This window comes from Euphorbia lathyris, chromosome 4 (assembly GCF_963576675.1).
Source record: "Euphorbia lathyris chromosome 4, ddEupLath1.1, whole genome shotgun sequence".
Classification (NCBI taxonomy): Eukaryota; Viridiplantae; Streptophyta; class Magnoliopsida; order Malpighiales; family Euphorbiaceae; genus Euphorbia; species Euphorbia lathyris.
In genome coordinates, this window is record NC_088913.1 from 2,616,016 (window position 1) to 2,629,693 (window position 13,678).

Consider the following 13,678-nt stretch of genomic DNA (forward strand, 5'->3'; position numbering starts at 1 on the left):
AAGGCCTGAGCAAGGAGCGGCCCTAAGGGATGGCGATGGGGACAGGAATGAACTGGATCCCACATCGGAAATGGAGAGAGAGTGACTGGGGCTTATTAGTGAGATGAGAATCCAATACATGCAGACGCGTTTTAAAGCCGTGAGGCCCAATGTGTTGGAATTGGGCCAGAGCGGACAATATCTACATGGTATTGGACCAGAGTGTTACAATTGGTATCAGAGCCGACTCTCCATGTACGATGTGTGGTTCGGGGACGAACCAGGCGGAAGCTGGTGGGCCTGTAACGACCCGGTCCGGAGTGGGTGGCGTCGGGGTAAGAAGGCTTGAGCAAGGAGCGGCCCTAAGGGATGGCGATGGGGACAGGAATGAACTGAATCCCACATCGGAAATGGAGAGAGAGTGACTGGGGCTTATTAGTGAGATGAAAATCCAATACATGCAGACGCATTTTAAAGCCGTGAGGCCCAATGTGTTGGAATTGGGCCAGAGCGGACAATATCTACATGGTATTGGACCAGAGTGTTACACGTTAACCTTTCCGTATTAGTTACAGTATAATTCGATCCTTTATCAACTACATCCTTGAACTGAATCTTATGACTATGGGTGATGTCAAGTCACATATAGCGAGACGTTCGTTTTACTTGTACATGCCGAGTCAACTCAAAAAGATAGGTTAAGTGAAATCTGTATTTCTTACTCTTAAGCTATCACCTTGCAAGGATTTAGAGTCGAGTCTTCCACAAGCGATCCATGGATGTATCTCCCATTTATCGGGAGTGATAAATGCTCAATCCCATATATAACGACTCCGTAATTACTTCCTGTGATACCCAACGTCTACTGTTCACACCCCAAAGTCATCTCTGTTAAGGATCGTGTTACACCAGAGTCAAAGCATCATATTCCGTAATCCAGAATACCAATTAATATTCCTTTGAGTCTGAGGATTAGTTATACCTATTAATACCAATGAGATGAACAGGTGACAATGATGAATCTACCCATCCTGTTATCTCAAATCGGATCCCCAATCCTAATGAACAACGTTTCATCGGATCTATGTAACTGTCCAGATATCTGTATATATGAAGCTTGTGAGATCAGCTTTCTGTCGGACAGAAGACATTGTTATATACAAGTCTCAACAGTGATATGTCAATCCCAAACATATCACTTGACTTGGGGTGGTTTTAAGTTTATCAGTTTACTATAAAGTTTTGTCTCACTTCATGCTTGTATGAACACTTTATAATCACTTTAAATAAACTTACGGATTTCCTTTTATTAGACTTTATTTAGTGCTTAAAAGAGATTGCCTTTATATAGTTATAAAACATATATCTCATTAAACAAATGATATAAAGAACAATTCATTTACATTAAGTTTGTATCCTAGAACAATTTTCTATAGGACACTAAACCCCAACATATTCAACCAGCTGCAAACTGAGCAAGCAAAGACCAACCATCAGCTGGCTTCCTACTCTCAATGCTCAGTTGAGCAGATTGGCGAAGCTGTTCGCTTGCTGAATCTAAACAAGGAAGAGATGGAAACTGACCAACTGAAGCAGAACGAAATTCTCCAGTACTCACAACGTACCTTCACCCATATACATCATTCCAACGTCCAGTGTCAGTACTATGACACAACATTACTGAGAATGTTTCATCAGGCATTTGCTGCGCTGACACACACCATAACTTGGGTAGGCAAATCACAAGAATATGTGCTGAGCATGCTCAGCTCATCCAATATCGAGGTTGATAAAGATGTACTGGAAGAGGGTGTCATTATTTTTGATGGCATAAATGCAAGCACCCTCAAGCTTAAAAACATGTCAGCTAAAATTACTGAAGTTGTCCAAACAAGCTCTTTCAGGCCTCCTCCTCCTCCCGATGCTGCCAAAATGGGGGAGAAAGAACAAGCTAGAAGAACTCAGCAAGAGGATGTTGTTGGGAGCAGTCAGCAAAAGCCTAAGAGCAAAAAGAAATAGAACTAGCTAGCTCAACTTCTTAGTTTTATCTTCTATGTTTATTTTGCTTATGTATGCTGACTACTTTAAACTTAATACAATGCCTGCATCTTTTATCCAACTTGATTTATCTTATATAATGCTGAGTTATTATGCATCTTCAAATACATCAACTATGTTTACTGTGTAATACTTGTTGCTGTATTGTTCAAATGTTGACATTAACTTGTATGTTTTAAACACACTGTCTTATAAAGACTCATTGAACAAAAACAGACTCAGCGCTCTCTGATAGTTAAATCTTCCGCTTAAAACTGAGTAAAATAGAATATGTTCCATGAGCTGACCTATATCTGAAAATTGACCTTAGACTTACTTGATTAAACCTTAAAATGTTTAGAGTAAAACTAAGTCAGTAGCTCAACCCTGACGGGGGAGTTTGCTAAGTAATATTAGGTCACCTATCATGGGGGAGCTCAACACTGAGTTCTTCACTGAATAGTCTGAATAGTTTTGCCAACATCAAAATGTGGGAGTTTGTTGAAACACCTTTTTACATGATTTTGATTTGACAAAATTATTTAAGTATATAATTAAAAATATTCTAAACACACTAAGTTTAAATGCTTTGATTTTTTACACTAATGTGTTTGTTAAATGTTGAGTTAAATTGTTTATAAGACATAAAAGATTAAAAGGATAAAGGCCCAATGTGAGAGTCAAAGCCCAAGTCAAACAGATCAAGACCACTCGGCCCGTGTAAGCAAAACATTGTCGTTGTTGATAAAACGCAGCTCAGCATGAGAAAGACCGAGAAGACCCTCCTTGGCTACTTCGGAACGAAGCTACTGAGTTGAACGACAAAGAGTACAAGACAACAGCTGAGCAAGAGCAACTTCCAGATAAAGTATTTCCACTTCAGGTAAAGTTCAGAAGACACAGAAAGCTGTCTAGTTGACTTTGCCGTAAAAGGAGAGACATTCTGCTGGACTGACCAAAAGCTGCTCAGCACTGACCGAAGACAAAAGATGCAAGAATCTGATTGGCCAACGGCACTGAGCAGACTGAGTGACAACGACATGAAGCCGTTTCCCTCCAACGGTTATTTTGAAATTCGAAATCATCGAATGCCTTAAATGTCACTATAAATAGGCCTTTCAGTTGCTTCATTCGATGCAGATCTTCAACTAGCAATTACGCTGACCAAATTTATACTTGAAGAATCTGTGAGAAAAGCAAAGCAATACTTACACCAATTTCCATATTATTGTGTAAAAGTCTAGAGTGATTTCCAATCATCTAAAATGTCTTAGCAATTGTTGTTTAGGACAATCTTATTATCAATTCTAGAAATAGAAATGAGAGGCTGAGTACTCGGTTATAGTACTCAGCGGTAGAATAGGAGTGGGTAGAGGTATAGAGGAAGGTACTCTTGTTATACTCAGCTTCTAGTTGTAAAAGGTTTTGTGCTCTACCTTTAAAGAGCTCAGTAGAGAATTCGAAAGCTCGAAACGTGTTCTGGGGACAGGACGTAGGCATAGAGGCCGAACCTGGATAAATCTGCTGAGTAACATCTCTCTAACCTTAAACTCCTTATATATATATATATATATATATATATATATATATATATATATATATTGCTTGCTTGAAAACTGACTAAGTAAAGAGGTCACGCTGAGTTGTGTGCATTAAGTATCTGAGTTCAGGAATAGACTCAAGTGCTATCTCCTGACTCAATGAAAGAAGCTGACTTAGTTACCATTTGACTAAGCTAGTGTCTTAAACTCACTCAGCGCGCTGTGCAATTCTTTTCATAAAGAAAAAGAAGTCAGCCTTAACGAACAAATTTTAAAAATAGTTCCTATCCCCCCCCCCCCTTGGAACTATACTTGTACGTTATAAGGGACCAACAAGCCTTAACGAACAAATTTTAAAAATAGTTCCTATCCCCTCCTTGGAACTATACTTGTACGTTATAAGGGACCAACACACTCCACAAAGAAATCTGCCTTCACACTTCCGGTACCACAATTGAGCTCTCATGAAGCAAATGTGTCCACAGTCTCTTCTTCTACAAATGCAAAATCCAAAACAAAAAAGAGAAGAAGCGGTAAATGCTTTAACTGCGGTGATCTTGACCATTGGGCAGACAAATGCAAGAGGCCCAAGGGGTTTGCAACACAACAACCGCGACCTAGTGCACAAGCAAATGTCGCATGGCACACTCCTATGGATCCATTCAGTGGGCCGCCGCAACCTTGGTACCCGGACACGGGAGCCACAAATCACATGACGGCTAATTCAAATCAGTTACAACAAATGCATCCCTACCCTAGGAATGATACGGTTCACTTTGGCAATGGGCAAGGTTTGAAAATCTCTCATCTTGGTCAATCTCATATCAATAATCTTAAAATTTCTGATATCTTGCTAGTACCAAAACTTACAAAGTCATTATTGTCTGTTCGGAAATTTACTCGTGATAATGCTTGTTTCTTTGAATTTTTGCCTAACCATTTTCTTGTGAAGGATCAAACTACTGGGGAAATCCTGTTACGCGGTCCGAGTAAGGATGGGCTCTATGTGCTTCCACCCAACTTAAAAGAGGCGTTAGTTGGTAAGAAGGTTTCCTTTGAGCGGTGGCATGCACGACTTGGTCACTGTCAGAATCAGACAGTTAGTAGAATTTTAAAAGACAATAATTTATCATCATCCGCACCTAATAGTACTTGTTCTTTTTGTCCCTTAGGGAAATTATCTCAGTCTCCTTTACCTTCAATTGTTCGTTCTAGTACTTTTTGCTTTGAAAATTTGCATTTGGATGTTTGGGGTCCTACCCCTACTCTTTCTTTTAATGGACATCGTTATTTTTTTATTATCATTGATGAATTCACTCGCTTTAGCTGGTTATTTTGTCTCAAGAATAAAAGTGAAGTAGCGTTAACATTTCAAAATTTTTTTGCCATGATTAGAAATCAATATGATGCTAAAGTTAAAAACTTCTACTCCGATTTTGGGGGAGAATTTCAAAAACTTCAGCCCTTTCTCCATGAAAATGGAATAGTGCACAAAATTGCTTGTCCACACACACATGCTCAAAATGGCATAGCTGAACGAAAAATTAGACATGTTGTAGACACGTGTTTAACAATGCTTGCTAATGCCAATTTACCTCTAAAATTCTGGAATTACGCATGATTAATATCCTTCCTACCAAAACACTTAGGAATCGCTCTCCCTTTTTTATGTTTTATCAAAGGCAACCTGCTTACTCGTTCCTTCGAATATTTGGTAGTGTCATTTATCCATTACTACGGCCTTATAACAAAAACAAGTTTGATTTTCGCTCCAAACTGTGTGTTTATCTTGGACCTTCGTCCAATCATTCTGGCGAGTTATGTTTAGACATATCCACAGGCAGAATTTACATCTGTAAATTTGTCAAACATGATGAAGGAGTCTTCCCGGCAACTCAACCGGTCATCACGCCTCTCTCCACTAGCGCGGGGTTGGATGCGACGACACTAGAACTACCTTCCATTCTTGGACCGTATCAAGGTAATCCTCAAACCTTCATTCATGTCTCTCTTTCATCCTCTTCTCCTCCACCTGTGCTACCTGTCCAGTCATCAGCGAATCCGACCAACGCGACTCACCAAACACATCAGTCCGCGTCGTCGAAACCGCAAGCCACAAATAGCAATGAGGCTGCAGCAATTAGCAAGCCAAGTGACAATCTGAACTGTGCCTTCAGTGACGCACAAGTTCGTGACATTGATAATGGTATACGTCGAGCTCTCTTGTTGATTGTAATCACCATAGCTCGCTAGTCCCCCTGTCCGGTACAACGATAATGGCGACAACCGACACTCGACAGGGTGCGGCACAAGAGCTGCGCACCACTACGGCAACGATTCCCACATCGGAAATCGAACCAGACACATCCAGATGTCATACAATGCCATTACATCACTCAACACTGCACTCGCGGGGCAGATTTGAAGCACTTCTAGTGACACATGAAAATGGGGTGATTTATCCCACATGTTTTAGCAAAGCACACAAATTACTGGAATGGAGGCAAGCCATGTCAGAAGAAATCAAAGCCCTTCTTGACAACGGAACTTGGAAACTTGTTCCACGACCCCAAGGAAGACATGTTATTACTTCTCGCTGGCTTTTTCGCACAAAACGAAAGTCGGATAGATCAATTGATCGATACAAAGCTCGGCTTGTGGCACGTGGATTCACTCAAAAATCGGGCATTGACTACAAAGAAACGTTCAGTCCAGTGGTAAAAGCAACCACTATACGAACAGTTATGGCTATTGCTGCAGCAAACAGGTGGTTCATCAATCAGCTTGACATCTCGAATGCATTCCTCCATGGAAACCTCACTGAAACAATTTACATGGAACAACCACAAGGGTTCCGTGATCTAGATAAAGCTGATCATGTGTGTCTACTCCAGAAGAGTCTGTATGGGCTAAAGCAGGCTCCGCAGGAATGGTTCACGCGCCTACGAAATTTTCTAATTTCTCTTGGATTTCGCATGTCACTGGCTGATAACTCCCTATTTGTTCACACAAATGGAAAACTTCAGACATACATCTTATGTTATGTGGATGACATCCTTATCACAGGTAACTCACCGGCTCACATTGTTAGTGTAATATCTTCAATTGAAACTGAATTTCCTATTCGCAATCTGGGACGTGCAGAATATTTCTTGGGCATTGAGATTCAGTATTCAAAAGATGGTATTCACTTGTGTCAAGCAAATATGCAGCCGACATCCTTGATCGTGTAAACATGGAAAATGCCAAACCAATCACGACACCTATGAGTACCACTCCCACGTTGTCAAAAAGTCTTGGCACTCCGCTTGCATCAGGAGATGAATATCGGAGTGTTGTCGGTGCCCTTCAATATCTTCTTCTCACTCGCCCTGACATTGCCTTCTCGGTCAACAAGCTATGTCAGTTCCTTCACTATCCCACGGATGAACACTGGAAGAGTGTAAAGAGGGTGCTTCGGTATCTTCAGGGAACTCTTGAGTTTGGCATCCTTATGTCACCAAAACACATTTCGCATATGCATTGCTACTCGGACAGTGATTGGGGGGGATGCCCGGATGACAGACGATCAACTGGAGCTTTCTGTGTCTACATTAGGAATAGCATTGTTTCCTGGCAAACGCGAAAACAACCCACCATTACAAGATCATCCACTGAAAGTGAGTACAAAGCAGTTGCAAATGCAGCAGCAGAATTACTCTAGCTCAAATCATTGTTGAAAGATTTGGGATTTCACATACCACCCCCCGTACAATTATGGTGTGACAATGTAGGTGCGATTTATCTCACTTCAAATCCTGTGTTTCATGCTCGTACAAAACACACTGAGCTGGATTATCACTTTGTCCGTGAACAAGTCACAAATAGTTTTCTCAATGTCAGATTCATTCCTACTGATGATCAAGTAGCAGACATTTTAACCAAGCCGCTAACCAGTCTTCGCTTTACGCAGTTACGCTCTCGACTGTTGGTTTCTCCGCGGCATCGGCTTGAAGGGGGGTGTTAGAGATAATATCAGTATTATCTCTACAGATAATTATCCTCACACTAAATAGAATTGTAGTCTGTACACAAGTCTATTTAGTGTGCAGAGATAAGATTCCATTATATCTAGGATTAAGTCTTAGAGTTGTATCTAAACTATATAACTAATTAGGGTTCAGAAAACCTAATTAGTATAGATTCATATGTCTGTCATATATATACCTGTGATCAATACGAACCCTAATCAAGGGAATTATTATTCATTCAACTTATCTCTCTCTCTCTCTAAGATTCGGCCTCCCTCTCTCTAACACACCGAATCATCCAACACGGCCTACACATATCATTTTAAAATATTCATTTTATCACCATTTTAGTCAATAAAACTAACTTAACTTTCAATTATTGAATGTATATATATTATCATAAAAATATCTGTCAAGAACCTCAGAAATAGTAAAACTATACTTAAGAATGGAATGAATTGCATGCCAAAGGAAAAACTTGAAAATGAATGCCAACCAAAATCACCAAGTCCATATATATTATTTGTTTGGCCTATAATGACGAAACAGATATATCAACAACATACTCATTTTGTGTTTGCAATGAATGATATAACTACTTTGTGTTTGCAAAGCCATGGCTAGCTTCAAATCAAGGTATGGAAGCGAAAAAATATTTAATATCATAAGAACCAAACAATCAACAAAAGACACCTAACCCCAAGTGCATTTAATTCCCTAATAAGCTCTATATATTCTATTTTGTTAAAAACATGGGTTAATCAGCTTTTTTCTAATAAATCAAGAAATGAATAAGATTAAATGAAAGAATTTGAAAATGAGGAAAATGTACCTTTTTGAGGCCGGGAACAATGGTCCTTTGAATTTTAGTTGCTTTCTCGGAGCTGGTTTAGTTGAAAGGAGGAGTAGCTTTCAGAAGAGAAAGATCTTTGAAGGTTTTCCCTTTTTAGAGAATTTCTATTTCCAATGTTTTCTGAGGTCAACTCAGTAAGAGACTCCATATGATATTCATGGATCAGACTGTAACCATTCAAATAAAAGCATTCCAACAAATTAATTACACATTTAATTAGATATTAGCTACATAATTGGATAGTATAATGTATCTATGCTATCATACATGTTCTGTAAACCATCTTGGTGATTCTATTTCCATTGAGGCAGCTCAATGATATACTTTTAGGAGATCACTTATTGTGTTTACTTCAAACAAATAAGCTGCAAAATAGACCATATTTGAGATTAATTGATTAAGTAAATTTGAAAAATTATATGCTATTGTATAAGAAATTAAGGCTTGAAAAAAAAGGAAAAAGATCATCAGAAAGAAGGAATTGAATAAGGTATCTGATAGATGAAAAATTATTTTGTGTTGTTTTGCCTTGAAAACAACTTTGAAGCAATGGAAGTACAACAATTATGATAATGTCTAAATGTTTCCTGGAATGGTAAAGATAAGTGAATGTCCAAAGACTACTAAATTCTTTTCACTTCAAAAGATCTCACCCCATGATAGTACTCAGGTTGTTTCATTCACCATAATAAAAGCAAGCATAAAATTGAAGAATTAAGAGAAAACATAATCCATACCAATTGAAATTTCTCACTCAATGTGAAGGATGAAAACAAATCCAAGTTGTGCATCAAATTCCATTAACCTTAATCCGATAATAATTGCTCACCTGTTAATAATTCCATTAAGATTTTTTTTTCAATTTTTTTAAAAAATACTCTATTTTGTCTCTTAAAACATTGAATAAAATCTTAACAGTATAAAATAATATAATATAGCCCATACAATGCATACAGAAAGAGATGATGAAAACAAACCCATACAAAAAGCAATTACCAATTATTCTTTAAACATTGGGGAAAATGGCGAGATGTCGATGGGTGCTTGATGTTGAGAAATGATATGCGAACACATAATGAAAGAATCTAATTAAGAAAGGAAAAAACTCAGGGATTAACCATGAAGGATAGAAAGATAAAAATCAATAACTTCAATAACACCGATTAACCATGAAGTATAGAAAGATAAAAAAAATTGTTTGATGGTGAGAAGATAAAAGTTTCAGTTCAACATCTAAAGACACCTCCGTTACCTTAATTCTAAACTTCATTGCTGAAAGGGGTTAGAAGAGTGCCTTAGGAATCCGTAGAAAGACCTTAGAAAACAGAGACCTCAAACAATCTCAGAATTTTCATTTTGAAATCGAAAAAGAAAAATACTATCAAATGTTAGATCATACATAAATTTAATCAAATAGATAATGGAAGCAGAAAATAAGGTTAATACCGCAATTACAGGATAGAGTGGAGCTTCTGGTGAACCAAATGGAGGAAGACATGTACGAATACAATTTTGTAGCAGCCAATATCAAGGTAAACCTTCATTCTATGAAGAACATGCAAATTGGAAAATGGAGAAAAGTTATCATAAAAAATAAAGTTGATGGTGGTGAAGATGTTGAGACTGAGGAAGTGAGAGAGTTTTAATGGATGATAACCGTTCAAAGTAGTGGAGGAGAACGCCGTTGAGAATTTTATAAAATTTTATAGTAGATTATTCTATAAGGCTTTTCTATTTTTACGCTACTTATTATATGCATGTATTATGAATTTGGTTAAAGCTCGTTAGAAGCTCGATAAAAGTTCGGCTCGGTCACATTCGGTCAAAGCTCGATTCGAGATATTAACGAGCCAATACCGAGCCTACCTAGGTTGCACCCTTACTTGTGATCAAATCATCAAACTTGTGAAATTTTAGTTCATTATTTAAAGAAAAAGAATGGGGTGAGAGAGGCTCGAACTCTCGACCTCAGGATTACTCTTAGCTATGAGACCTACGCGCTAGCCAACTGCGCCACCACCCCTTATGTGTGAAAGTGGAGATTCAAGATGATAGGATGCTTCAAATCAGTGAGCACTAACAAGCTGAGTCCAAGCTTCCTTAGGTTCGGGATCGACTCGAGCACTAACAAGCTGAGTCCAAGCTTCCTCAGGTTCGGCTCAAAAGCTCGCGAGCAGGCTCAATTATTTTTAATTACTATATATATTTCATTATATATATAATATTTCATTCGTTATTATTAGTTTTTATCACAATTCACAACTCAAATAAGATTTAACCCATACAAAAAATGACACAAAAAAAGGTTAGACATTTGAGTTTTTAATGAGACAATTAGGTTTTGATAAGGAATAAAATACATTACAAAGTTTAATACATGTGTCATTGTTTAAAAATTTTCTCCGAGCTTGTGTTTTCCGGTCACAAGTATTATATACTGTTCTGGAATCTCGATAATAACATGATTGTTTTTCTTTATAAATATTTTAAACTTGTATGCAGTATACTATAAGGCTTTTCTATTTTTATGCTACTTATTCTATGCATGTATTATGAATTTGGTTAAAGCTCGATAAAAGCTCGGCTCGGTCAAAGCTCGATTGCACCCGTACTCGTGATCAATTCATCAAACTTGACCGACGATTGCACCCGTACTCGTGATCAATTCATCAAACTTGTGAAATTTTAGTTCGTTATTTAAAAAATAATAATGGGGTGAGAGAGGCTCGAACTCTCGACCTCAGGATTTCTCTTAGCTATAAGACCTACGCGCTAGCCAACTGCGCCACCACCCCTTATGTGTGAAGATGGAGATTCAAGATGATAGGATGCTTCAAATAGTGAGCACTAACAAGCTGAGTCTGAGCTTCCGCAGGTTCGGGATCGGCTCGAGCACTAACAAGTTGAGTCCGAGCTTCCTCAGGTTCGGCTCGAAAGCTCGCGAGCAGGCTCGATTATTTTTAATTAGTATATATATATATCATTATATATATAATATTTCATTAGTTATTGTTAGTTTTCATCACAATTCACAACTCAAATAAGATTTAACCCATACAAAAAATGACACAAAAAAAGCTTAGACATTTGAGTTTTTAATGAGACAATTAGGTTTTGATAAGGAATAAAATACATTACAAAGTTTAATATATGTGTCATTGTTTGAAAATTTTCTCCGAGCTTGTGTTTTCCGGTCACAAGTACTATATACTGTTCTGGAATCTCGATAATAACATGATTGTTTTTCTTTCGTTAGAAGCTCGATAAAAGCTTGGCTCTGTCAAAGCTCGGTCAGATTCGGTCAAAGCTCGATTCGAGAGGGCTCGACTCAAGATATTAACGAGCCAATACCGAGACTACCTATGGTTCGGCTCGGTTGCACCCCTACTCGTGATCAAATCATCAAACTTGTGAAATTTTTGTTCGTTATTTAAAAGAAAAAGAATGGGGTGAGAGAGGCTCGAACTCTCGACCTCAGGATTACTCTTAGCTATGAGACCTACGCGCTAACCAACTGCGCCACCACCCCTTATGTGTGAAAGTGGAGATTCAAGATGATAGGATGTTTCAAATCAGTGAGGTGGTCATATCTACTTTATTATCTAGTAAATTTAAATTCAATATTTTTTTAATACAAAAATAATATTTATCTACCAAAATATAAAAGTGTCAAAATTGAAATACCATGGTTATATACTCGTGTGATCAAATCATCAAACTTGTAAAATTTTAGTTTGTTATTTGAAAAAAAAAATGGGGTGAGAGAGGCTCAAACTCTTGACCTCAGGATTACTCTTAGCTATGAGACCTACACGCTAACCAACTGCACCACCACCCCCTTATGTGAAGCTGGAGATTTAAGATGATAGGGAGCTTGAATTTAGTGAGCAAGTCATATGTACTATATTATCTAGTCAATTTAAATTTAGTATTTTTTTATACAAAAAGAATATCTAGCTACCAAAGAGCCACCACCCCCTTATGTGAAGCTGGAGATTTAAGATGATAGGGAGCTTAAATTTAGTGAGCAAGTCATATGTACTATATTATCTAGTCAATTTAAATTTAGTATTTTTTTATACAAAAAGAATATCTAGCTACCAAAGAGTCAGAATTGAAGTACCATGATTATATACTCGTGATCAAATTGTCATACTTGTAAAAATTTAGTTCGTTATTTTTAAATAAAGAATGGAGTGAGAGAGGCGCGAACTTATATACTCGTGTGATCAAATCATCAAAACTTGTAGAATTTTAGTTTGTTATTTGAAAAAAAAAGAATGGGGTGAGAGAGGCTCGAACTCTCGACCTCAGGATTACTCTTAGCTATGAGACCTACGCGCTAGCCAACTGCACCACCACCCCCTTATATGAAGGTAGAGATTTAAGATGATAGGGAGCTTCAAATGAGTGAGCAGGTCATATGCACTATATTATCTGATCAATTTAAATTTAGTCTTTTTTTATACAAAAATAATATCTAGCTACCAAAGTGTCAGAATTGAAGTACCATGATCATATACTCATGATCAAATCGTCATACTTGTAAAAATTTAGTTCGTTATTTTTTAAAAAAGAATAGGGTGAGAGAGGCTCGAACTTTTGAGCTCAAGATAACTCTTAGCTATGAAACTTACGTGCTAGCCAACTGCGCCACCACCCGCTTATGTTGTTAAACTTGTATTTTGAATTCTAGTCATAATTTTTTAGGAAAACTGTTTGAATTGGTTTTGACTTTTGAGTTTTAGAAAGGAAACGAAGTTACGATTATCATGAATTGATGATTGTTGAAATGGTGGGCACTTTGCTTCTTCTCGTTCTAACTTCCTTGGCTAAATTACATACGTGGTGTACAACCTTTACCCCAAATCACACTTTGATGTACAACCAAAATTTTGTCACACTAAACTGTACGAACTTCAGGTGACCTCCCATTAAAGTGTACAGCTGGTTTTTGTGATCGGTCAACGCTGGTCAACTATGCCACGTCAGCAATTTTAATTGTAGAATTAAAAAAGTGGGACCCACTATTTGTGGAATGACTAATATAACCTTATTCTTTATAAATTTACTAAAATACATTCATCTTCTTCCTTCAACCCCTCTCTCCCATTTCTCTCTCTACATCTTCTCTCTCACTCCTCTCTCTACCATTTCTCTCTCAACCTCTTCAACCCTCTCTCTACCATTAAGAATTAGAATTAAAAAAATTAGATTTCTCTCTCTTTTTCTTTCTCTCTAGTAATTAAAAAAAAGAG

General features: G+C 37.6%; 4 non-coding genes across 4 annotated transcripts; all 4 read right to left on the reverse strand.

The window, feature by feature from the left end:
• Positions 1-10,359: 10,359 nt before the first annotated feature.
• TRNAM-CAU (transfer RNA methionine (anticodon CAU)) lies at positions 10,360-10,443 on the reverse strand. The gene is given in 2 exon segments: positions 10,360-10,395; positions 10,406-10,443. It is a non-coding gene; the product is annotated as a tRNA-Met (tRNA).
• Positions 10,444-11,131: 688 nt separating this feature from the next.
• On the reverse strand, positions 11,132-11,215 carry TRNAI-UAU (transfer RNA isoleucine (anticodon UAU)). Its single transcript is given in 2 exon segments — positions 11,132-11,167; positions 11,178-11,215. It is a non-coding gene; the product is annotated as a tRNA-Ile (tRNA).
• Positions 11,216-11,865: 650 nt separating this feature from the next.
• TRNAM-CAU (transfer RNA methionine (anticodon CAU)) lies at positions 11,866-11,949 on the reverse strand. Its single transcript is given in 2 exon segments — positions 11,866-11,901; positions 11,912-11,949. It is a non-coding gene; the product is annotated as a tRNA-Met (tRNA).
• A 752-nt stretch (positions 11,950-12,701) lies between these two features.
• Positions 12,702-12,785, reverse strand: TRNAM-CAU (transfer RNA methionine (anticodon CAU)). Its single transcript is given in 2 exon segments — positions 12,702-12,737; positions 12,748-12,785. It is a non-coding gene; the product is annotated as a tRNA-Met (tRNA).
• Between the last annotated feature and the right edge of the window lie 893 nt (positions 12,786-13,678).